This window comes from Larus michahellis, chromosome 9, assembly GCF_964199755.1.
Source record: "Larus michahellis chromosome 9, bLarMic1.1, whole genome shotgun sequence".
NCBI lineage: Eukaryota > Metazoa > Chordata > Aves > Charadriiformes > Laridae > Larus > Larus michahellis.
In genome coordinates, this window is record NC_133904.1 from 1,607,253 (window position 1) to 1,630,387 (window position 23,135).

The window sequence follows — 23,135 nt, forward strand, 5'->3', positions numbered from 1 at the left end:
AATCTCCACTTGATGAAAAGTCATCACTCAACAGCTTCCCTTCCAGAGACTTTATGAACGTCCTCATAGCTCAGACAGCTCAGTTCCACACACAGGAAACTCACAGAACGGTTCGGGTTGGAAGGGACCTTAAAGATCATCTGGTTCCACCCCCTGCCCTGGGCAGGGACACCTCCCACCAGTCCAGGCTGCTCCAAGCCCCGTCCAACCTGGCCTTGAACCCCTCCAGGGATGGGGCATTGACAAATTCCCTGGGCAACCTGTTCCAGCACCTCACCACCCCCACAGTAAAGAATTTCTTCCTAGTAGCCAATCTAAATCTCCCCTCCTTCAGTCTGAAACCCTTACCCCATGTCCCATCATAACACTCCCTGATAAAGAGTCCCTCCCCATCCTTCAGACGAGAGTATTCGGAAACAGCAGGAGCTGACCTCCAAACCTTACCCTCCACTGAAGGCAGAGGAGAAAACTTCAATACTGGAGAAGACTGGCCCCAGCGAGAGTCAGCGGGCACAGCACCAGCCCACCCCGGTTCCCTGCTCGCCATCGTGCAAGATGATGAACACAAGGGACGTGGAGTTCAAAGACGACGAACAACCACGACGGGAGGAGAGCTTTATCAATCTACCTATACACAAACACAACGATTGCTTTATAGACAAGTTATGTCTGTCCCACAATGAGGTCATTAATCTAATGAAAATATATCAAGAAAAATGTGTGGAGACTGACAACGATAGGATACCTCATCGTTAATCTTGACCATATAACATCGCTACAGGCAAAAGAGCTATTAAGATGAAGACACTTAAATCACTCTACAGATGGAACTCATCACGCCACTATAAAAATGGTTTATTAGCAATACACTTCAGAGCATTATCTGAAATTTTCTAACGCGCCTGTATTTAATATTTGTTGTGGCTTTATTGTTGCATCTTAGTTATTTTAAAAAGTTTGCACTATTGACGATAGGTCTGCCACTGACCAAAGCAGCACTGCAAGCATAATTTTCTCACAAGCGGGTTTTTTGTGGGGTGTTTTCCTTTTGAGCAACTGGCAACAGCATTGCCAAAAAAAAAAAAAAAATCTGCAAACAAGCAAAGATCCAGTTAGCAATTAAGCATTAACAATAGTTTCGCTGATTGTCCTGTTTATGCCGAACACATTCCGCAGTGTGCACTGCAGCAAGAGACGGCCTATACAGACAGGATAAAGCGATTCACAGCATTTCTGTGCTAGCAACTCTACTGACAAGCTAAATAAAAAGACTTTTCAAAGTAAACATTTTAAGCATATTTAAATATTCTCTGCGTATATAAGCATTTCTATTTTACACATTATAAGCATTTCTATTCTGTGCATTAGAAGCATTGACTAATAATGCAGATGGAGCGGGTTTGACTTCTTTCCTCGTGTCGCCGATCATTTTCAGAAAAGATGGTGCCTGGAAGATACCAAATACAAGCACGAAACGCTAAAACTACCGCTTACTTCTGCCCTTTGCATCGCTGACACTGCTGGCTGCCGGGCACGACAGAAAGCAGGTGGGTTCCCCGTATTTCAGTGGAGAGGACATCAACCCACCACGTCAGACAGCCAGAGGCATCGCGCTGCCGTGCAAAACATGTGGATTGCTATAAAATTTGTTAAGGGCAACCATCAAAAGTGGAAGACGACTACCTCCATTAACGGACGTTACCGCAGACCAAGGAGGTTGACCCAAAAGCATTTCCATTCCAGCTGGAGCTCGCACGGAGTTACAGGAAACGCACCCATATGGCTTTAGTGTTGTTCGACGGATGCGAAGGCAAAGTACTTGCTTGTGAGCAAGATGTAGAAAACACCATTAGCGAAGCTGACAGAGAGAACGCTAATGCCACATCCATCTCACAGAAATTGTCGCCGCCTGCATCTTCCTATTCGAGTGGTTACTAGTTCTCAGGAGTCACTTGCGGAAGACAGGGGAAACCCAATTACCGAAAATAGCAATATCTTTGTCAAAAACCAGCAAGCAATTAAATCTCCCCTACACACGGAAACATATATTAAAGCTAATTATTGTACATCGGTCAATGTAATTGCAACTCAAATGCAACGTGGTCCACGTAATTAGTTGGCACTAATGGAAATCTCATAATGCAACAAACGTACTAGAACACTCTGCGTCGGAAATAGTTCCTCACAGTACCAGGAAGTCATGCTCCTTCTCTTGTCAAATTTAAGAAGCACTTTGGCAAAGATAAGACGGATGGATATCCCTCCACCTTCCCCAACACAAGCACCTGGAGTTACTGAGGTCCCCACACCTAAAAGAAGGTGCCCGGTTGACAGAAGGTCCCCCATGCTCTGGTTGCAGCCTGTGCATGCCCCAAAGCCAAAATCCAACCAACAAAGCACCACCTGGATTTTCCTTACAGCCAGGTGGCAGAAGACAAGAACCACCCAGGGAGCTGTTTGGGGTCACCATCGAGCCGCCCAGGACCTGCTGCTAGAGGCTGCAGCAAGAGCTGCTCTCAACAACTTGATCTGGGCACAGGGATCAGCTTTGATAACCTCAGTAATACACACCACCAAAACACATTTTGGTTTTGCTGTTCTTGTTAGCTCAGCTTCCTTTTGTTCCATTAGATACAACCCTTGCCATCGAGAAACTGCTTGCGCAACTCCAAGATACCCTCAGAGAGGGCATGGCAGTATTTCCCAGCCGTCAGCTGGCTCCTGGGCCAGTTTCCCTTCAATTTATACCACTTGGGAGATGCTCAGAGACACTCTGCCAAAGTGGGAACAGCAGGAAGATAAAGGAAGATGTGCAGCTGCAGCTCCTCCCATCAGGATACCCGGAGCATTATTAACTCCTCGGCAACAAGAACACCGGGGCAGAATTTAACCAGCATCTCTGCGGCACCTGGTACCTACTAAAGCATGAGAAGAGCCACATGCTTATGAAAGACCACACTTTACAAAGCCCAAAATGTCAGGCAGAAAACAAACACTATTTTGTTGCAGGTTTCAGAGAATTAGTAATTAGTGTTAGTTAACTATTAAGTGATTATACCCCTCCTGCCAGGTGTATTTCTCCAAGAAGAAAAAAAAATAAAAAAAAGTAGTTTCACCTTCTGTGAAGGACACGGTTGAAAGACCGGTTTTTGACTGCGATGGCAAATCTTTTTGTGATGACAGAGGACTAATAGTAGGCTGGGTGCAGCCCGTAACTGTGCCCACCTGGCAGCATCTCAGTGGCCATCGGATGTACATTACCCTGCGAGCCAAGCCTGCAAGCAAACAGCACAAGGAGGTTTTATAGGAGAAATATTGAATTTAATAGAAAAATTCTTCATGGTGCAAGTTTTTCTCAGAGCATCAACGGCCACCACTCTCCTTCGTAAACAAGAGTTTACGCAGTCCTTTGTAAGCAACTCTTTGCTCCAACAGTTATAAGTCGGTTTAACATTTTGTCTGGTTTTGTTTTAGTTGCAGATACCTGCCCAGTTCCTCAGTGTTTTTGGGCTTGTAATCTAACATCACTTCTCCATCAGTAATATACTCTGGCCTAATAAATGAGTGGTTTAACACACATTTAGAGACTTACTTCAAGTAGGTACAAATTAACCAAACCACTGTTTTGCCATCTGCTTGGCGAAACAAATTCCCACGTGAGGGAAATAAAATATGGTGATGTGACATTTCCCCGGTAGCTACAGAAAAGGACGCTTGGGCACAGCCCCCGAAACGCAGCCCGTCTCACCTCCGCAGGGAAACGACACAAAATACACCAAGCTCGTGGAAATTTCCAAACAGAAACTGGTCCTTCGGAGAGAAAGAAAAAACACAAACACAACAAACCACCCCGGTGGGGAAGTGGCTCTGGATGTGCCCATCTAGACTCCACCACTATCATAAAATAGGGAGGAGGAAGGGAAAGCTTACGCATCTGTTTCCAGCAAGGGAACTAGGTCACTGGAGAAGCAATTAACAGGCTCGCTGCAACGATCTCCTTCCACCCAGCCACGGGGCAGCAGATCCCAGAAGCGCCTGATGAGCTGGGAGGTGGACACACAGGAGCACCGGGACGGTCACGCGACTGAAACACCCCCTTGTTCACCACAACCTGCTGAAATGACAGTTTTTCAGATGCTGCTAGTTAGAAGTTAGCTGAAGCCGTAATTAACACAACGATGATGAAAAGCATAAAGCTTCTCTTCTGTCTAAAGGCCACTTGCATTTTAAAGGGGATCTTAAACTTCGGCAGGTGCCCTCAATGCACAGAGACTCAATTATTTAAATATATGATAGATCAAGCCACCTAAAAAGACTTCATCCTAATTACTCCAGCTGAACAGTTCCCACTGAAGCACAAGTAGAACAAGAAACCATCACAGAATTATTACAGAAAAAGCTAATTTAACAACCAGCTCCGGAATCATCAATTGAGGCCATCAACAAGGATGTTGATTCAAAGAGGGGCATCAGCCTCCAAAAATAATCCTGAATGCCCTCGCTGCTTTGGAAAGGCAATATTGACCTGGAGATGTCACATGAAAGAGGGACTGACGCAGAAGTCGAAGACACAACCCAGTATCCACGGGTGTATTTACCCCCAGGGCACAACCAGCGGGTTGCTCCTGCCTCGAGTAGCAAGCGGGACGAGTGAACACGCAGGCAAAACGTTCTGTTTTCACCAATACTGTCCAAGTTCCTTTAGGAAGTTGTACCCACACACCCTCACACCCTCCATGGCCAGGAACAGAGTATTCTCCGAAAATTTCTGTCCAACAGCTGTTCAATGTTCAAGCATAAAAATAAAAATAACACTAACCTATTTTCTTCTGGATGCTACAGACTCCCTTTTTCATCTAGAAATTCAATGCATTCACTCTGTATTCCCTTTCAACCCCACTGACAACCTATAAATTATTACTTTATATTGCAGGGCATCCAGAGGCTCCGGCCAGGGTCAGGGCAACGTGCTAGAATAGAGACACCGGCTCCAGAAAGCGTCTCAGTCCTGGTCTGTCAAAACAGCCTTTTAGTGGATGCTAAAATGCTCCCTGCTTGTATAAAATAAACTGTTCAGTCTATGCCAATAGCTTCTCTGCTGCTGTTCCCCCCGGCAAATTCATTACCAATCCACCCAGATCTTCTCCTTCACCGTATTAACTGATGCGATGTCATTTAAAACACATTAAATACAGCAATAGTATTTACTTGAAAATTTGAATAATTCATGAAGAAAAAAAAAAGAAAAGGTCTACACAAAGCTAGGAAATTTTGCAAACATCATTCTTTCAGCTACCACCCTCCCCTGGATTTTTTTTAAAACTGAAACTGAACTTGGGGGCAATTAATATCCGATACAGTTCTAACGGCAGCAAAATAATTTTTATCATCTCCTTCGAACCCCTGTTTCATACCATCCATCACTTACAGGAAAACACGATCAAGACAGGAGTCTATGAATAACTCTGCTTTTTCTCCAGGATTCAATCTAGACTGCTTCTAAATATGTATAATGCCCAGACTACATTAACACATTAAAGCTTTGTAGATTGCCATCACTGCTTCTGCAGCTTAATTTCATCTGTCCCTCACAATTCAGATCTTCAACTACTTTCATCCTGAAGAAGAAAACAAAATAAAAATCACTCCACTTTAAATATAAAACCTCATGATGCTCACATAAGCAGATTGCTAAGCACGTTTAAGAGGATATATATTTAAAACCTGGCAGCAAAACTTTATTCCCCTACTAAACGGGGGTATTCTCTTGGATTCTATTCCCTCGATGTTAATAAAAAGCATATTCTATGATCAGTTAAGCTTGAAGAAATCTGGGAAGGATGATGAGTTTGACAAGTCAAACAATTGAGGAGTAGAGTCGGAGAATATAGCAAGTGATAGAAGAGGGAAAATTTTAAGCAACTGATAAAAAAAAAACCCCCCACAAGGGATTCAGTGTGTTTGTCTTCTGCTCCAGCTGCCCAGAGGCTGGAAAGGCACAGAGCACTAACACAAAATGGATGCTTTTTCGCAAACACCACCTTAATTTCCAAACAATTTTGTCTGTCCGGTTAAAAATTCATTTCCTACTTCTGCCTGACGATTTTAATTGCTAACACAGCTGCTCTCTTCCGCTCATTCGAAAGCGACGAGAGAATTTAAGGCATTCTGTGCCCGAGACAGTCCTGCTGCACAAAGTAATTGGAAATGACAGATCACACACAGCAGCGCAGGCTTGACGTTTGTACATCGAGTTCTGCAATAAACCTCGGCAGATTCACAGGAGGACTCCCCCCAAGCTGAACGAATTCAGCGGCAAGAGCCTGGAAAATAAAACTTACCAATTTCACATTAAACACATGAGAACAGCACGTATTAATTATTGGGCAGAAGTTTAAAGTTTCCTTTAATCATTTCGAAATGCTTTGAAATCCCATGTCTGGTACAACGGCTCCGAAAGAGCTTTTATCTTTCAGCTGTAAGACGGGAGGCACGCTGGAAACCCCCGACAAGATTTTCCGCCCCCCAGTTTTGGCATCTCTCCTTTTGAATTAGGTTTCCTAAAGTTGTGCACAGCGAGATACACCACAACTCGTAAAGAAACTGTTTAAGTACAAAAAAAAACACCACTAATTTTAACACAAGGAGAAACTTCTACTCAAAAATTAAGAGTCACAGAAAGCCGAGCTTCAGTTAAATATATGTATTTTATACGGTATCCCAAAGCTTCTGTGTAAGTACAATAGGTTAAAAATCCTGCCTCTTCTACGCTACCCAGCTCGCGCTTACAGTGTGGATAATGATATGCAATGTACAAAAGAAGGTAATTAACATACTTCTCACATAAAAACAAACATCGGGGCTAACAGCATGCAGACCTGTTCTCACGCACCACCTTACCCAGAAGAATTCACCATTGATGCTGCCAGGCGCTGGAGTAATTCCTGGATGCCATGGTAACGCACCGACAGCTCACCCACTCCCACCTTTCAGCAAATTCGTGCAACTACTACCTCTCCAAACTGCGATTCCCCCCCGCCTCCGCCGCCTCCACCCTATTTCCCCTCCCCAGCATCCTTCAGCAGTCACCGAGCTTACTTACCATCCAAAACGGGGAAAAGAAAAACCTCTGAAAATTCGGTTTGAGGCATGAGAACCCCTCAGCTGTCCCCAACACCCCCCCCAGCAGCACAAACACGCCGGTGGCGTCCTGTCCTCCGGGGCTGGCTGAACCTGGCTACGGCCACGACACCTCCTCTGAGCACACTGCCATATGCCTTCCGCAGCTGCGAGTTCGTCAACTGGGTGAACGTTAACCGTTTCGACACGTTACAGAAACTCCAGCCCCAGCGTTAACCCAGCACAGCCATTTAGTAAGCAGGGAACAGGAAGGGTCTGCTCCTTTTTCTTACCTTTAAGCAAAGGGAGGTCTCTGAATTCTAGCGCATCTCAGCTTTTTCAACTTCAAAAATGTATCGGTTGGTGAGTTGAAGTGTTTTCCCTCTCCGATTTCCTACAGGGGAGATGTGGAGAGAAAAAAAAAAAAAAGAAAGAAAAAAAAGGAAAAATTGAAGTACTTAAGGATCTGCAACAGCCATCGGAGTGGAATTTTTTCCCCCCTCTATCTGTAAAAATCCTCTTATTCAGTCCTGCCTGCTCTTAAGACAGCACTGCTGACGAATTTCAAGGCTCAGCTCCTGACATGCAGAATCACTGAAGGATCAAGAGCATAAATGTCACTTCCTCCAGGCAGCACATCAACTGCAAAGGAGCCTAATCTGCTCTGCCCACCGCAATCCTGCCCGGCCGAGGAGTAAATCCTGACATCTGCCTCACGCCGAGCTTTCATTAAACCTTTCTGAAGAATTCCAATTTAAAGCCCCTATCTAAAGGCTCCCAGTTTTAGCTAAACCATTATGTAGTTTCACTTGAGAAGCTGCACAAGTGGAAGAATATCAACTGAAAAACTAATAAAACAGAAGTCAAAGACTAACCTCGAAACAAATTACAGCTGGCTACATCCGAGCAGTAGCAGAGGCTCTGGAATTATTAAATGAGCTTCAGAAGAGATTTAACTAACCAAATTCCACTGCAACGCTTTATTTATGGTATGTGCGCCGGTCCCAAAAATATTTGCTAAGGTTTTTCCATCTCCTTTATTGCTTTTGCATGTTCCCTAATCAAATCCAACAGGCACAAACCCTATGGAGGCTGGGAGATTTTTTTTTTTTTTTTTTTTTTTTTACAGTATTTCATAATACAGTGGCCTAAAGTTCCTCAAAATAGAAATTAGATGTCATGAACACAGCATCCTAAATACACGCTATACGTGGATGAAACAGAAATCAGGACATGGGCATCGACTCGAAACACCATATAATTAGCTCCTAAAATGGCATTTTAATGGTCTCTGCCCTTCCTCAACTTGGCAATAGCCTGTATAATTACTCTCTTATTAGCTCTCCGCATCCTTCCCTCGCATTCCCAATTTAAAATTAAACAAAAACTCTTCTGTTGGAGTTTGCCTTCAAGAAGTCTTGTTTTAAAAGGATTACCCGTCGCTAAAAGCAAACTGGAGTCCATAAAAGGAGGCTTATTCGGGCACTTGGAGTCTATTTCTTTAGGTATCTAATACACACCTGGATCTTTAAAAAAAAATAAAAATCTATTTGAATTCTCTTCCCGAATTAGCTCAAGAAAGTAAATTTTAATCACCCATTAAAATGGATGCCAAAGCAACTTGAGCCTGCATGGTGTTTCTCCCTATAATCCTCTCGCTGGAGGCTCAATTTAATAAACAAAGGCAGCTCTAATAATTCAAATCTTACTTTCAAAGATGTGATGTGCCTGTCAGAAGCTTTCTGCAACGTACCACTACGTTTCTTCAGTCCCTCTCCAAGGCTTTGCATACGTTTAAGCCTGCGTCTTGCCTTTTGAATGCTGATAACTGCTCTGTTTCTTTTCTCTCCTTTCAAGGATTAAACGCAACCGCACAGACATTTTTATTAGTGCATCATGCACCATTAAATTGTCAGCTTGTCTTCCCTGATTCTCTTTTAAAAAATAAATACGTGGCCTTGAAAACATCTTTACAACAAAATACTCATTTTCTTGGCACTTATTTATAAACTGAAGCAAACAAAGCCAAAACCCGACCAGCAAAGCACCGCGTGTATTTCCCTTCCAGCCAGGTTGCAGAAGACGAGAACCCCGCTACACAAAACATGGATTTTTAAAGACCGCGCGGTACGTTCACGTAACATCTACCAAAAAGCCCTTCGCTTGGCTCCCCCAAGAGATTTATTTTCATTATTTAAGAGTTCGCCCTACTGCCTTCAAGTGGCAGAGCGAGAACTCCCCCGTTTTGCACTCTGGTCATACGGGAACAACTCCCAGAGAAAAAATACAAGATTTCACCAGGAGAAAACAGTGATATTTTCATCCGAGGCAGTCCAACGGACACGAAGGGTGGTGCCAACACACGGGCTACGTGTCCCACACCAAGAAGATGATGGCTTGGGATGCTCTGCAGTCACTTCCTAAGGGCTGGATTTTTAATACCTCTTTTTGGCAATATTTCTATCTGGGAGTGAATGGGCTCTTTTCCATACACTGTGGCTTCTTTCTCCCAAACTCCAGCCTACTGCCAAAGGTCCCCAAAATTTCCCTCAACAGGGCTGCGCCTTTGCGCAATTTCCAACCAGCCCTAACTGGAGAAAAACCAGCCGGCACTGCAGAAATTCTATTCCTGCCCAGATCAAACCTGTCTAGAAGATTCTGCCCAGACAAATCCTTTACCTTGTGTCTGACTAACAAGTTTTAAAAGTAATCAACATGTTTGACTTGGAAGGCACAAGACACATTGACACTTTGGATTTGCACATTCCTTCTATTTTTCAACATAGGCAGCAGAAATATCTTAGCACCTCTTCATCGAGGAGAAATTGCCTTTAAAATACTGGTAAAATTCCAGAAACCGTTGTGGTCCTGGGCGGCTTGGTTACAACGGGTCAGCAGAGAATAAACACGGAGCATCTCTGCAACAGCTTGGACACGGTCAGGAGAGTCAATCCAGCCAAGCCGGGTTTCTCTCTGCTCCTGGCTTGCGGAAAGACCAGCTGCAGAGCCTGGAAATAAACCCGGGAGATTCCTGAGGCTGCGCCCGGAGCAGCCGGGCAGGGGGAAACCCCCCTTTCCCTCCCAAAGCGAGAGGCGGCTCCTGCAAACAGCCTGCGGCGGAGGCTGGAGGAGGGCAGCGCTCCACGAGCACAGAAATCCCCGGGGGGACCTTCGGAAAGAGGGATGGGGGATCCCACCGCAGTGAGACATTCAGCCAGCTCCACCAGGACGGCTGTAGGTGGAGGGTTCCTGGAGGGACAGGAACCCAGCAGGAGAAGGCACAAGTGACACTTAAGGCGGCCCCAAGGGATGGAGAGCGGCTGGTTTCCCTCCAGAGGGGCCCAAAGCCAGGTTGGAAGCAGCAGCCCAACGTGTCGGCTTCCTCAGGGGGCACCTCAACAGAAAATCTGTTGACTTGCAGGTTGAAGGAAAAAAATTCACATATGCGCAGCTGCACGGTTACCGAGGGCTTTTCCGGGTACAGGCACAAAATGAAAGATTTCTAACCAACAGGAGAGACAAGTTTTTGCTCTCTGCTCCCAGCCATCTGCTTCGTTTTAAGCCTCCCTCCACTCAGCGTCACTTCTCCAAACTCAGCTTCAGCCCCGAGATGAAGCTTTGGATCCCTTTTTATTGTATTTCGGAAATCATAGAGATGCCAGCAGGGTTTGCTAAGTCATTAATACGCGTACCTGGCGATTAGAAGCCTTTGCTCGCAACCTGCACTTTCGGCACAGCCACAGCAGCATTATCAGATAAGGTGTTAACAACTTGCTGGGTTACAGCAATAGGTACGTGCCAGTCGCAGAACGGCAAAACAAACAGCCAAGCACACAGATTTTACACAATTCCAAACTCCCGACTGAAGTTGAAATCCTGTTTCTAGATACAGGCTGACGCTTCTAAAACACCGTGGGAATGCAATACCCTAAAGGGCAATTCAAACAGCAAGGACTTGCGATGATTTTTTTTTTTAATTAAATTTTTTTAAATCATTAAATTGACTTTTTTTTTTTTTTTAAAAAGAGAGAAAAAAGGACTACTTGTCACTGCCCACAGCTTGCCTCAGGAGGCGCAGCCCTTCCAGTAGCAGGATAAGGTTGGGCAACGGCGTCACTCCAGCTATTGTACACAGTTTTAAGAGCCTCACATGAAAGAATAAGACTTTTCCGTCTCTGATAATGAACGTCTGGACTGCAGGCAAAGCTAACCGGAGAGGGGACGGGCTAAGGAAAGCTACAGAGGAGACAAGTACTCAGGCCCCCCAAGAAGGACTTGCAGAAGAAGCCAGAGGACCTCATCCTAAGGCCCTCAGGATACATTCCAAAGACAAGGTCCAAAGCTAGTTTAACTGATTTTGTCCACATTACTCTCAGGAATCCATAAAAATAACATTTTCTCTTCATGCCCAGATAGGAGGATTTCATCTCGTTTCTATCAGGCAGAAGAGTAAGACCTCATATTTTACTTCAGTGATCTATAAAACAGAATTTGTTGTTTCTAAAGCCCAAGATTAAGAGAAAAAAAATCCCTACTCTGCTTCCAGCTGTTGCACATTTCTGACACTGAGCCACATCTACAGGCACAGGCAGGACACACAATTCCTTCTCTCAGCTGCATTTTAATATTTTCCCATCTGAGTCAAGAATCCGACGGGTTCAAGTTACCCAGTTCAGATCAGGCATCTGATGTGGCCAGAAACCCCAAGATTCCTGCTCTCGTACAACGCCTGTGATCAACGCGGCTCCTCTTAATGTCTCGTGCCCATCCACGGGAAAGGGACAGATGCTTTTTCCAGACCCTCCCAGCTGCACAGGACGATGGTACGGACAGTCAGACGAGCATGGTGGAAGCTGCAACCCGATATCTCCCCTGAGATGCCAAAGGCCAGCGGGGACTCCCGGGTTTAAGGTTGGCATCAGCCTGCGGGAAGCGGGCAGAGGAGAAAAGGTGCAGGCGCAGCAGCCTACTGCCAGCGCGCCGAACACCCGGAGCTTCACACCGCCATCCGTCATTCACTGAGAGCGCTTTTCAATTGGAATAAGGTGGTTAAAGTGAGAGCACCCAATTAACTCCTCAGTAGGAGGACAGCATGCATATTCATGAAATATTCAAAGCGGACGTGGGGTTCTTAATTGTCTGAACCCACATGCAACAAAGCTGCACTAATACTGTACCACCACCACCACCCCGCCAAATACTTTAAAAAAAAGTAATCAATATTCACTTCAGTAGCCAATTTGTGTTCAACTCGGATTTTCGCCAGTGTTCAACTTTACCCATCTCTGTTCCTGGTGAGAGGGGAACTTCTGGTCCCACAGAAAGAGGATCCGGCCTGACTCAAGCCCACGGGGTTAAACCCAACTAAACCAGGCGCCGGCTGTTGCCCCAAGTCCCTCAATTTGAGCCATCGAGGCAGGAAAACCATCCTTCCCAAGCGTTCAATCCCAACACAGCTGGTTGCGCCGACTGCAACGTAGTGCAAAGAGGTTATTTAGAGTAAAAAAAAAAAAAAAAAAAGTAGTGTCCATTTAGTGCCCATTTAAGACTGATCTACCCTGTTGGGTTATGAAAAAAATAAGACTACAAAAAAAAATATGCTCAGACTAAATTATTTTGGAGACAGTTCTGGGATAAATGCAAAGGACCTGCCTGGCTCCAGTCACCGAGGTGGAGAAGCAGCTCCCGCAGGTCCCCGAGCAGGGGAAACCTCTGCAGAACAGCCGCACCATCCTCAGCTTCGCCCTCCCAGCTGCGCTGGTTTTAGCGGCGTCTCGTTTTTCATCCTCGGCAGCCTCGCGAGCCTCCCCCACGCAGCCCCCGCTGGTTCCGCGCAGACCCCTGCTCCCCAGCTAGACCAACAGTAAGCTTGCAATGCAGAACGGGGGAATACACATATTTTTTTAAGCGTGTCCCATAAGAAATGATGGCGAATAGCAGGAGGGCTAGCTGTCCTGGGATATCAAGGGGATCGAATCATCCTGGGGTACCAAGGGGACCGAATCATCCCGAGGGGATGGGGTTTGCGATGCACAGAAGTGACATCAAATCCACAGACCAAGCTCCATCCCTGGAAGCAGGAGCGAGTGCCAGCAGAGGGCACTCGGATGCCAAGAGAGAAGAGACCCACCGTGCGCAGGGCGTGGGGATGGCTCTGCCAGCTCCTCCGTGCAGCAGAACAAGCGAGTTTGGCCATTTTTCTTCCAAGGAAACGCAGCACGCTCCATCCAAGGTGTAACTTCGGGCTCTCCTCCAGCCACAGCAAACGCCTCTGCTGCCAACTCCTGTTTGGAAGGGTCCGCACTGGGCTTGGGTGGGTTTGCTTTGGCAGCCCAGACCAGAGGATAAGAAACCCCACTCCGCTCCCCGAGGAGTCCGTCCACCTTGGGGAACTGTCTAAGGGGAGATGTGCACTACCGTCAGTCACGGCGGCTGTTAAAATAAGGAGAACGCCATGTCGCATGTCAAGCCAAGCCTCTCCTTAGGTATTTTCTATGCTGCAACATTTTGCAAAGGAAGCTTAAATCTTCTTGGAGAAGTGGCCAAGTTTATAGCAGCAAAATTTGAAATTCACTGTCAATCAGGCAGGGAACTTGTTACCAATCCCATGAGTATTAAAGCACAGAGCATTCCAAGTCGTATCTCGGCAAGATAACCTCCATTTGCTCAAACGGAAACCAAACGTAAGGACTGAAACCAGTAGGACCAGTCTCAAATGTGGGGAAAAAAAAGAAGATTTACTGGTGAATGGTCTTTCTGGAGCAAGAAACACTCTCGCACAGAGCATCATTTTAAAGTAGCTGTGGCAGCAGGGATTAAGCCTCCAGTTACAGCCCACATCTCCAAGCAAATGCAATGAGCTCTGCACCCTGGATTGTGCACAGGATAGAACACGTGGGCTGAGAACCGCACGCTATATAACCCATGCCAGGGAAAACACCAGTGTTTACACGCACTATAAAAAGGGGCAAGATTGACAGTCGTATTTTTTCATTTACATAGGTTTAAAAACTTAGATGTAAGACAGGTTTTTTAGGATGACACAGATGGATTTAAGGCAAAAATCAGAGCGCGTGACTGACAAGGGTCAACATGTGCTGCTCCAGCATCACAAGAACACGCAGCCTGCGAGCGCTGCACCCCTGGCAAATGCCGAGAGTAAACTGGAGCCAGGTTTGCCAGGCACAGAATAGATCAGCTTCTGACCTCCTGATACTGTGCCCTTTTTTATAAACACACATGTCAGGAGACAAAGCAATTTAGTAAGTGGCAGAGAAACACAGCATCACCTTAAGTCTTCTGAACGTGAAAAAGGGCCATCAAAACGTGGCGGTTCTGCGAATGATCCATAAGCTCTCATTTTTTCATGCCACCGATACCATAAAATGTAACAAAAAAAATTTTAAAAAATGTATTTAGGTAAGAGACTTGAGAATTATATCTTTAAAAAGGTGAGAACCTGATAAATCTCACGCCTGCAAGAAAGACAATTTTTGCAAATAGCTAAAGAACGTGTCACACTTACGCATTACTATACAGCCTGCAGTGTTGTGGCAGCCCATTTGCATATCTATTACTCCATAAATTTTACAGTCCACAAATACCAAGAATACTTTACTGTTTCTGAATGCCGCTGCCAAGACGTCCCTTTCCAAGAAAACTCAGAACTATGCAAAATCCTTTGTCTAAAGCCTAACCTTCACTGCTGGTGCTCACTGTAATTCTCGGCTTCGTGACCCTCTCCCCTTAGAGTTTAAGAAGAAATTCACCTTCTATATACGCAATACTTCTGTAAGATATAAGGCACCAAATATTTACTTCTAGATGTAGTTCAAAGATCAACTAGGCGTTTAAGGACCAGATGTGTATTGCGACTAGCTTTCTCCATGCTAGACCAATAGGGATCCATAGCCTCCTGTCCAGAGCGGTAATAAACTACGCAGTCAGGGATAAAAAAGCCCTCAATTGAAACCTCTACTGGAAATAAGACCCGTGACTATCAGGGGAAGCATGTGGCAGACGTTAAACCCAAAAGCACACCTTTTCTCACCTCTCAGCACGGGGCTGATCTCACTCCCACCACTGAGCGTTGAAGGGTTTTGGTACCCCACAGCAAAAACGTGTTTGTGTGTGTGCGCAGTTTATTTTCATATAAAGCCATTTCCCTCCCAGAATTAAGCAAATATACACCTTCCAGTAACTACAGAGGGTCACACACCGGGGCATGAGTGTACTTCCCCTCTTTTTTCCACTGTGATGTTGTTTTGTATATTATGCAAAGGCAACCAAGTGTTGCGTTAAGTTTTCCATAATTCTTCGGGTTTTGTGATAACATAATAGCAACAGTTCTTTTAAAAGTCTAATTCCCGGCAGGCTTAATATGAACATTCTCCGGGAGTGCTGTTCATGCTTAAAAACAGGCATTAAACAGCTAAAACATTTGATGTTTGGAAACAAAGTTACCCATCTGCCAAGGGTTTTGGAAGCATTACATACCACGGAAGATTTTTCTGTTCTAAAACCATTTCATGTTAAAGAAAAATCTTCAGACATGCAAAGCTTAAAGCTTAAAAATAATCCTTTCCACTTACTTCTAGCTCTGCCACACAAAAGTGTTTGTCTATTGAAAAGCGCCAGTTTGCTGTTGCAAACAGCCACCCATCACGTAAGACTGAGTATTCAGATCTACCTTACCTCTACACAATGATGGCATTTATAAATTAATCATAACACTTAAAAATAACTGACCTACTTTGCTTGGCCACCTAGGATTCGCTGCGCGCAGGCGTCCAAGCGAGGAATTACGGCGGTGCCGAGGGAGGTGGGAAGGTGCTGCGCGTCGAGCAGGGGTTTCACGGCAAGCTGCTGCAGAACCTGCGCTGAGGCCACGCTCTGCTGCTGGGGGGCTCACGACTCACCGAATCCCAGGGGTCGGAAGGGCCCTCTGGAGATCACCCAGTCCCACCCCCTGCCAGAGCAGGGTCACCCACAGCAGGTGGCACAGGAACGCCTCCAGGCGGGGTTGGGATGTCTCCAGAGACAGAGACTCCCCCACCTCTCTGGGCAGCCTGTGCCAGGGCTCTGCCACCCTCACAGCAAAGAAGTTCCTCCTCGTGTTGAGATGGAACTTCCCATGGGCAAGTTTGTGCCCGTTACCCCTCGTCCTGTCGCTGGGCACCACTGAGAACACCCTGGCCCCATCCTCCTGACACCCCCCCTTTAGCTATTGATGAGCATTGGTGAGATCCCCTCTCAGCCTGCTCTTCTCCAGGCCCCAGGGCTCCCAGCCTTTCCTCAGCACAGAGACGCTCCAGTCCCTTGGTCATCTTTGCCAAGCCTCCCAGTGCCAAGGTCCAGTTACCTCCATCAGGTTTCCAACAGAAGTGCTACAGTCCGGCTGAGCACGGCATCGGTGGCACGCACTGACCCACTGGAGGTACTTGAAGTTTCAGCTACAGAGCGGTGGTTTGCAGAAAGCTCATTGTCTGCCCAGGGAGACGCTGAAAATAATAGCTTAAAAGGAGACAAACACCACATCCCTTGGCTGCAATGCTCCTGTGATGCGAGGGACAGGCTTCCAAGCAGAGCGGCTGGAACACAAGCCCAGGAGCTGGTGGCAGGGCCATCCTCGCTGGGGCAAAGGCAGCGTGTTCGGGGTGAGAAACAGCCTGGTGCTTGCGAGGCCACAGGCGTCGAGAAGCATTTTTGCAAGCGAAATGGCAGCGGTAGAGGTGTAACACCACACACCGAGAGCTGGGGGTCCTGGGCTGTCCGGCCTGTGGGGGTGACCGAATTCTTACCCTCTTCTAATTCTAAAGCCCCGCTGGCTTTAAGTTACCACTAACATATGGCTGAGCAGGATGAAGCTGTTCCTCCCACCTACCCAAAAGCGAGCAGCTTTTCTGACAGTTTAAACTTCCTGGGAAATGCAGATTTTTCTGGAAGAATACTCAGTGCACGAAAAATATAGCAGAACCCAGTAAGCTGTGGAGGAAGGTGGCTGTCATTGTACAAAGCATGCAGATCTCCAGCACCTCAGTTGTGGGATTGGCATATAACAGAGATTTTATCTAAATTCACCTTCCATATGGCAGCTCCGGTGCAAATTCATCGTGTGGGCAAGGGAAAAAAACCTACTCAAAACCAGTTATAACGTGAAATAGAGGTGCACAGCTCTATTTAAGAGGAGATTAAAATAAAAAAGAAAAAGAGTATCACAACTCTAATTATACTCAGCATCTTCATCTCCCACAGATGCCTCATCCTTCGTTTTCCTCATTTTCCCTTCCAGTAAAACCAGACGGTCCCAGAGCACCAGTGGAGCCCGCTGGCAACCGCGCATCACCAAAACGCTTGCCGCCTTTGCGGTATGAAGTATGTGACCTATTTTGGTTCCTCAGCTACGTGGAGAAACAGTTTATCAAAAAAAAAAAAAAATCAAACCACCCCACACTGAGTAAACGACTTCCCCCTTACTGCAGCAGAAGATGCTCTGATCTCATTTGTTGACATTTATCATTAGGGAGAGAGACATCTGAAAGCCCTAGGAGGAGAGGAAAGCTTCTTAGGGTTTTTAAGAAAGCCTACATTAAACAGCAGGGACGGCAAGAGCCGATTAGTCCTTCAGCTTGAGATACACAGTACAGTTAACACAATGTTATTTTTTTAAAAGAACTTAAGAAAATCAGCTAAGACAACATAAGCAGCTGCCTTCTGTACCCAACTTGGTGTTCAGGTACCTTTGTGAACAGGAGAGCTTGATGAATAAATACATCTTGAAGCCACGGTTCAACTTCCCAAAAATCAAAGTCAACATTTTTAACAATATACGCTCAAGGAAAAGTTTTCTGCTTATCAAAGAGCAGAAACGTAAATCAAATGGGCGCAGACCAAAAAAAAAAAAGTATTTTCAAAGTCCCCTCGCCTTCAAACCACAAGCCAGAACCCTATTTTCAGAAATGTATGTTAATGCGAGAGAAGTTTCTGCAGACGTGTGACATCTTCTCTCTCTGAAGTCTTGAGACCCTCAGCCACCAAACACACTCAGGTCAGCTCACTAACCCCGCTTACGACGACTGGTCACACACGCAAACCATGCTCTTAAACAGCCAGCTCAATAAGCAATTTAACAACCCTTACACCTGCTCAAACGCGGCTGAAAACAAATCATTAGAAAGAAAATTAAGCCAGCAGCCATCCATTATTTCTTAGTCAGTCAAAACAATACCTAGCCATCTCGTATAACATCAAACTACACGGGGCAATCCAACAGCTTTTCAGAGAAAATATGAATAAAAAAATGAAATCAGATATTGTGTGACGGTTACCTGACTGGATACCCTTCGGGTCCATTTAAACAACTCAGCTCTATTTTAAAACGCGGCAAATACCACAAGCTCTCAAAAATGAAATGGAGATACGCCCTGGGGAGGTTAGGAAGCCTGCAGATCCGGAAGCCTCAGGTCCTTCGTGGGAATGTATCCCACCGTAAGCAACAAGAACTGCACTTGTAGGGCATGATTTTTAAGGATGATTTTCTTGCCGCAGCTACCTTTGCCGCCAGGATGGCGCTGAACGCCTGCAGCCAAGCTAATGGGCTGCTAACGAAGCAGGGTAGGAAGCGTGGGTGGCATTCACCCATCTCGACTGACCCCTAGAAACAATTTTTTAATTCTTCAAGCTTTTTTTTTTTTTTTGCAGGAATTAATTGGTATCTTTTGGTATTGTTGAGAAGATTCCTATGGGAAATTCAAATATTCATTAAATATAATAACTGGTAAAAGCAGCTCATTCTGTTCAGATTTAGACTTCCTTTTTTCTCTAAGAGAAGGAAAACAGCAAAAATACTTCTTCAGGAAAACCACACCCAGGAAGAAACGGGGAAGTCATTTAACTTTCAACATGGAAGCCAGTTTAAGAGGAACAAAACTGCCTTTTCAAGCCCCAGACACGTTTACTGAAGGCGAGTTCAACCTTTGGTATCTCCAAGACTGAGAAGCGCAAACAAAGATCCTGAGTTTGCACTTCCAAGGGAAGCCCTGCAGCCTCACTGGCTCTGGGAGCTCCTGATAAACTGCTTCTATTTCAAAACTTTCTGGAATTTCCTGCAGCCCTTAATGCAATTAAAGAGAGGAAAAGAAACGCACCAACAGCCCCCGTTTCCCGTGCGAGACCAGCTCGGGGACGCTCCTGTCCAACCTGCCTGTTCAGGAGGCTTCTCGCTGAAACACACAGCCTAAACTAAACTCCCAAGCACCCTACAAGGGACACAAAAAAAGCTCTAATCCTCTGGAATAGACTTCGTTTTTCAAAGCAAGAAGCAGTACAGAGAACACTGAGCTTGACTGAAGCCACTTTAGAAGCTAAACCAGGCGTTAACCTTCCTCGTTCACGCTAGGTAGGAGAAGATGAAGTGCTCCACCGCCAAGTCAAGCTCATTTTACGCTCGCTCACTCCAGTTTTCCCTCCTCTTGCTTTTCCGTGGGTCTGTGCATTAGCCCTACACCCCAGCAAAGGCGGGTCACCACCATTCCCACTTGCCGAGCGCTCACTGGACCATGTCACCTCCCCAGCACCTTCTCCAGGGGACAACCCTGAGACCTCGGCCCCCGCAAGACATGGAAATCCCTGGCTCAAGTGAGCTCCGTTAGGTAGGCTGGACTCCGTAATCCAAATCATCTCGGCACATCTCTCCATCTGGATCCAAACCACATGCACACTTGTTGAAGTATAAAAACTTTACCTGCTATTTCCCATATTCTTCAGCTAATATTGCCGTGGAAAACCCATTTGAAAAGAACCGTAATCAGACATAAAACTTACAGTTCTTAACCTGACCAAGGTCAGCAGGAGATACATTTTAAAGCTCAAGCTAAAAGGGTTTTAGTTCTTCGTTGCTTGTTTTTGGGGGTTTTTTGTTTGTTTGTTTTTTTGGTTGTTTGGGTTGGGGTTTTTTTGAGTGGCTAACCTTACTGCTTAGTAATTACAGTTGCTTCAGAAAATTCTGGGTCAAGGTTTTCCTTACAATGAAATGGGGAATATATCATTCCTGAATGAGCTGGGATCCAGTGCTCCAAACTCTCGATCTATACAGTAGCTACTGCACAGGCAGCGGCATGGGTATTCCCTGAACATCTTCGGTTCCAAAAGCGCGGATTTACACAACAATACATTCCAGCTCCTGGCCAAACCAATTTATATTGTACATGTAATCAGGAGTCTGTAAATCAGATTTTCTAAAGTGACACCAGCCAACTGGTTCCAATATCAGGGGACACCAGCTGATCTTTAACTCTAATAATACAAGCAATATGAACGAGGAAAAAAGAAAAGGTGGCATACTTGAGATAAGACACTAATTAAAAGCTCATTTCCTTTGGAATTAGCAGTGAGCTTTCTTTAGAAGGATCTCATTACCATACATTTTATCTGTCACCTCCAATATTTCAAATTCAATATTAACATTTAAAACACAGCCGAGAAGCTACGCGTGGTTTTCAAGTAAACTTTGTTAAATATTAGCTAGATCATTTCAAAGTCCTTCTAACTCACCGCAGGTTTGCGCACAGCTTCCCCCAGATCAAAAGCAAGGGCTGAGGCTCACCTGCGGCTCGGGCGGCCAGTACGGCACAAAGTTCAGTGGCCACAAAGGCGAGGAGGGATGAAAACGCCGGCAGCCCGCTCATCACGCAGAGGGGACATGCCACGTTCCAGCGTCGTCAAGACACTGTGAAGGAGCAGGAAGGAAAAAGGATGCCAAGAAGAGACGAGGTGAAAAAAAACCAACAGGAGGAAAAGCTGCAAGTGTGGAGCACGGAGGGGGGAGTCAAGAAAATAGCAAGGGCTGACAGGAAAGCGAATTTCCATTTTGTGCTAGAAACGCTAAGCAAAAATCCAGCGTAACTACAGAAAAGCTAAAGTTGCACAAGGTTCACTTTCATGAGCACATAGTCCCTAAATACAAGCGTTTATTCCCCAAATTTTATTTAGGAGCATCAGCATTTCAGCATTAGGGGGAAAAATGGCAATATTGTAAAAAAGGGGAACATCTTCCGACATTTTAGGTCTGCAGCACAAGGTTAAACTGATGAGTCAACTTGCTTTGAAAACCAGCAGAAATTAGATCTTGAAGTTTTGACTGCGGCTCAGACATGAAAGCTAGTTCATTAAAAACATACCCGAGTACTGAAGTAACCAGTTTAAGGAATACCGCAAGTAGATGCCTTTTAATCTTACGGCTCAATTAAGTGTTCAGAGAAAGAAAGCTACTTTAAATATAAACTCAATGAAATTCCGCTTATTATTCCCCTTTTCTCACCAAAGGAGTAGAGACCCTGAACAGAAAGAAAGAAGAAAACACCAAAGACCATCATTAGGCAAAAAACCCACAAAGCAGCAGTTTTGACGATCACCTGCTCATGTTACAACAGTACCGCGGGTCACCATTGCCACTCCTGGTGAATGTTGTTTTGGGGGGCTTTTGGGTTTTGTTTTTTTTTTTTAAAGCATCTTTTACCTATTTCTCTGAAGCAGTTGCCCCAGCCCTCCTGTTTACGGCAGCACGCGCACTTGCCTGTGACCAGCGCACCTCCGGTTTTCCCTGCTGGAGTAGCACTATAGACTCAGCATTACAAATGGGAGCGCTATTGTTAAGGAATCAATTGGACAATGAAAGAGCTAAGGACACTTGTCTTACAGAAAATTACTGTCAAATGCTGCCAGACCCAGCTTTCCCTCTTTCTGGGCCACCAGCCAGTTACTAATCATTTCAGGTCCCTACTAATTTTTAGCTGTGTAACACGCTGCGTGATACAAAAGGGGCGGCTTCGTCCAGGCAGTGCTTTAGGACACTTTTATTGATCATTAAAAAAGAAGGAACTGCTACCATCCCGAATGCAGGCAGTGACATTATTGCCTGCTGAAAAGTTAAAGGACTTCCCGAGGCACCACCTGAAGGGACATGTGCCAGTATCTCCTTATTAAAGCACGTCTTTCTACCTTACTAGAGCACAGTGTCAAAAGCCATTCCACAAGCTGGGCTGCCAAAATAATCACGGAAGTTACGCCACATCCTGATAAGAAAGGATTCGCTTTTCTAAAAAGGTACAAAGAGCACCTGGATAACCGAGATGCCTTTGACCTCAATTATATTTATTGATCACCAACTGTATCAGAAGGGTCAGCGGTTCACTGAAGTGAAAAACAAAGCCTTTAAATAAAGAGAGAGCAATATTTCACCCAGATTTCACAACTATGCCAAAGAACACCTTAGTAGGGCAAGCTGCCTCTGCAGATATGTTAAATATTGTTAAGGCTTGTTACAACTGGCCAAGTTTAGAGGTACATAGCGTCCTTAAAAACCTTTCTTGCGTGGCCAGCTCTAAGTAGGAGAACTATTAACTACTGGCAACTCCTGTGTCTAATGGAACAAGCCAAAACGCTCAAGTTCCTAACAGTAACAAAAAAAAAAAAACAAACCCAACAACAACCAACCAACAAACCACCAACTCCAAAACCCTACACTTCTGGGGTCTGAGGTGCTGCATTCCCCTGAAGCCAACAAGCACCATGTGGAAGAACTGGAAGATCACGCTCCTGTATGTACATGGATCCTCTTCAGCTACCTGGGAAGCTGCAGGTATTTGCCTTTCCAACATTAAAATTTTGCTTTAAGGCAGAATATATGAGCTGAAACTTTGCATCGTAATGCTACTGTCACGCATCCTTCTTAACGATTCTCAAAACGGGCAGAAGCAGAATAGCTCATGGACGCTCAGCCTTATCTGCAACTACAGCATAAGCACGTCATATTTGTGTTCTCATGACTTCGTCTTACAATAAAGTGCCCAAAATCTCTTTCATTATGAGAGATCTTCCACCATTTCACGTGCAAGGTCTGCAGCAGCTGATCCGCACGTTGTATTTTGAAGGAAGACACAGTACGTATGATCCTGGCACGTACTGACCTCATTATACGAATACTCACTTGCACTCATTCTAGCTCTTACAAAAAAACC

General features: G+C 45.4%; 1 protein-coding gene across 10 annotated transcripts in view; it reads right to left on the reverse strand.

The window, feature by feature from the left end:
- Positions 1-23,135, reverse strand: part of GLCE (glucuronic acid epimerase) — a 60,161-nt gene that overhangs the window by 35,163 nt on the left and 1,863 nt on the right. For 4 of the 10 annotated variants that reach the window (XM_074600535.1, XM_074600530.1, XM_074600532.1 and 1 more), the window contains exon 2: positions 7,413-7,513. The gene's annotated coding sequence lies outside the window, so the exon portion shown is untranslated. Of the gene's footprint in view, positions 1-3,930; positions 4,160-7,102; positions 7,143-7,412; positions 13,027-13,249; positions 13,825-23,135 lie in introns of those variants that run through there. The other 6 variants (XR_012588998.1, XM_074600529.1, XM_074600533.1 and 3 more) reach the window with 5 other exon arrangements.